Raw genomic sequence first — 3884 nt, forward strand, 5'->3', positions numbered from 1 at the left:
AAATAGTGTTCTGTCCCCGAACAAAACTTTAAAGAATTCCCTTGTGGTTCAAAGTGATGTCTAATCAATGCTTCTAACATTTGTCGCAGTCTCATTTTGATTTCTTTATCTGCTTTCACTCCTTATGTCCTACCTGTTCTTGCTCCAAATCAGACTAGCACATCACAAAGACAGCACAGGGCTTTGTGCTGGGAAATTCCAGGTTTCCTAGTGAGGACTCGAAGTCCTATGTACTTGGTGAGTCCCTGAAACTCAAAGCAGTGTTAATTTTGGTCAATGTCTGTGGTGGACAGGAAGCCAATAGCGAGGTTGGACAATGGTACCATGCTTGCCATGGAAGAGCATGCTGAAGTGACATGGAAATGTGAAGTGTTGTGAGGACATGAATAAGGACCTGATCCCTTTGAATCAATAGGTGAAATGATGTTGTTAACAGCACTGGCAGGTCATTTTACTTCTAGTCATGAATTATTGATCTCTTCCTATAAAAATGCAACAGGGCAGGTGACCACAAATTTTCTAAGTAGTTTTGGCATCATCAGCTTCTGGTCACCTCTCTGTGTATGTGTTTTCTTCCACAGGTAAATAACCTAACTCCAGCTGTTCTGGTGTGTCAACTCTTCCAACAAGCTTGGTTCTTAGCTCTGATTTGACTGCATGCAATCCAACCACTGTCTCCAACATAATATTTAGTTTGACTCCTCATTTCCTAGGTCCATAGTACACATCATAGATTCTTGTGTCATTTCAATATATTTTTATTCAATTAAGCAAGCATTGAATCAACACTCATCTTGGGTCAGTTGGACAAAAGATGATGCAGTATTTGAAAGCATTTACAAAATATACACGGTACTATTTTATGTGTAAAGAATTTTATGTGTAAAGAATTATCATTTTACTATCATTTATCAATTTACTAAATAAATTATCATTTATCTAGTAACTTGAGGTTTTAGAAGTATCTTGAGGTACTTAGAACATGGTAGGCATTAGCATTATCTAGGATCAGGATGTAATATGCTGATCATCTTCTCAAGTCTTCTTACATCTTTGATCAACATTTAGGGAAGTTAACAATAAATGATTATAGGTTGAGCCAAGATGTAAAATTGCGGTTTAAAGAATGGAAATGTGACCATTTTCAAAGCATTTTTACTTGGAAGTCATTATTTTTCTGTCTGGCTGCTTTTTTTTCCTTCTAATTTTCCTATTGCTACTAAATTACTTACCTTAGTTCAGAGTAATGCTGTCAACTGATAAAAAATGCACAACGTGAGAGTTGCGAGTTAAGTTTTATTTGGGGCCAAATGAGGACTCTAGCCCAGGAGACAGCATCTCAGTTAGCTCTGAGAAACTGCTCCAAAGAGGTAGGGGGGAAGGTCAGTATCTATGTGATTTTGGTGAAGGGGGAGTATATGTAATTGAGCACATTTTTTTGTGGAAGGTTTCTGCTAGTCTCGGGAAGGTTACTGCTAGTTAAGAGGAGTGGACATCACCATGAAGGATGTTAGTGCTTTTCTAAATATGAGGAGATGCAAGAATTGGGCTCATAAAATCTTCTCCTGAAAATATCTATCTGAAGACCTGTTCTGCCAGTTTCTCCCAGAGTGCAGAGTGCCTCATTTCTGCTCTCCACCTGAACTCCTTTCAGGGGGTGTTGAAGGTCAGCAGCTGCAGCAGCACATGATTTAATCCTTGTAGAGATAGATGGCAAGTGCCAATTTGTAGTTGACAGTACTTTCGTACTTTTTGCAAAGGTAATAAGAAAGATACAGAGACATTGAATTTTAAAAAAAAAAATGAAAGGGCATGGTGTGGGAACAAAAACTAAAAAGGTGAACACAATTGGGGCCTGGGGACTTTGTGGAAGAAAGGAAGTCTAGACCCCATTTTGTTTGATGTTTTGAGTAAAGCTTTATCATTGTGTACTTCTTAATTCATCTGGATAAGTCTAGTTAGTACTCGAATTCAGTTCATTGTAATCTCATTTTCGTTTTGTGACTTTTAACACTTACATTAACAATAGATTTATCAATGTGTTGGTGTCATTTGTGGACACGAATTTTATGGAATGATTTACATGGACGTAAATTTGGCTTTAACTTCTAAAGTCTTTAATTCTCTCAGATACACACATATTCACATTCAATTTAGGGAAAACAATATTTTTAAAGTTTTGTCACCGGAGGTCACAAGAGTTAAGCAATCATTCTTTCCCAACTTTTCCTTCTCATATTCTTTCTGTTTTACTCAGTGTGCCTCTGTCTCTCTTTAGTTTTACTCACGAGTTGATTTTGTTGGTATATTCAGTTTGCTGTTCATGAAATGTGACTGGAAGTGAAGTTTCATTAGAAGTTTAACACAAACATGACTGGTTTATTTCAGTGTAAGCCCATCAATGAAAGGTGGAAAAAGTTCCAAAAAAATCTATTTGCTGGAAAATTTGCTAATAAGCTTTTCGTTACTCAAAGTCTTGCTCACAATGTGGGATTTGGGGGTGGGAGCCTGGGTGGAAAGAAGACAAAATATAATAAACACAACAGAAACTCACTGGCATCAAACTGATTGGAGTGCATTGGGAAAACAGCTTATGAGAGAACTATGAAAACAGGCTTTGTACTTTGTAAAGTGGAGCGTTTCCGAGATGCCGATTATAAAGATTGGAACTAATAGCAGTGCCCCAAAGTGAGGTTTCTGTTTCAGGCCTGTGTACGCACATTTTATTCTTCATTCATAAAGAAATCTTAGTTTGCAAACAGGATGTATACCAGACCCCTCAAGGATCTAAGAATTTCGTCTACATAGAGAATTAATGTAAACACATGCCTTTCTTTTAGAGTGAGAAAAAGTTAAGCTAAAATGAAACAAATGGCATTTAGCTTATCTGACGTTTTACAATTAAAAGGAAAAAATGTATGAATGGAGAATCAGATTTTTTTATTAAAAACATATTTTAGAATGTTTTCTTTTGGGGGGACAGATTTATTTGCTTCCATTGGTTGACTCCACTGTGAATTTAAATAAGTTTTTGGTGTGTTCTTGGTTTATTTGACTTTTGATTTTAAAAGGCAAAGGATAAATTTCAGTCTCTAAATTTGGAAGAATGTCTTTGGAGTGAGGTCCTTCCAGTTTCCTGGAGGAAGTGGCAATTAACTTGGCCCTTAGGGAAAGGGCATAATTTCAATAACAAAAGGATGGGGTAGAGTTGTTCCAGACAGAGAGGATGGTATCTTTGAATGCAAGGATATGGGTAGAGGTCCAAATCATTTTAGATGAGTGAGGTGGCTTTATGGTGCAGGACAAAGGCAAAGGGGGAGAAAAAAGTGTGAAAATTAGTCTTATACATGGCCTGGAATGCCAGGACTAAGTTTTATTTGGATAATTGGCACTTAGTAGATATGGACAGTTTTAAGTATATCGCTCCATGAAGAGAAAGTGGGTAAGCTAGAAAGGAGAAATGAAGAAAGACCAAAAGTTTACGAAGCTATTCCTCTGTGCTATATATTATATAGGAATGTCAAGTTTTCCATTATGCAAAAAAGGGAAACTAGGGCTCAGGGATGTTGGAAACTTACTGAGATCTGTAGGTTGAGCATTTGGAACCAGTGTTGTTGAAAGAACAGAGCCTAAGGTTCATCAGTGACAAGATGCAAGAGATGCTTCAGATCCTGTGATCTGGCATAAGGCATAGAGAAGGGGGCAGGGATACTAGTTGGGAGCCTCTAGCCTGAAACTAAGTAGATATCATACATTAAGTCTAATGGTACAGAATGGAAGGCAGACACAAGAATTCTAGTTGTATTCTATTTTTTTCTGATTATCAAAGTTAATAGGATTTTAGGGTTAGCACTCTAGACATGCTTAATATACCTCATCTTAAC

This window comes from Phocoena sinus, chromosome 4 (assembly GCF_008692025.1).
Source record: "Phocoena sinus isolate mPhoSin1 chromosome 4, mPhoSin1.pri, whole genome shotgun sequence".
In the NCBI taxonomy this organism is placed as follows: domain Eukaryota; kingdom Metazoa; phylum Chordata; class Mammalia; order Artiodactyla; family Phocoenidae; genus Phocoena; species Phocoena sinus.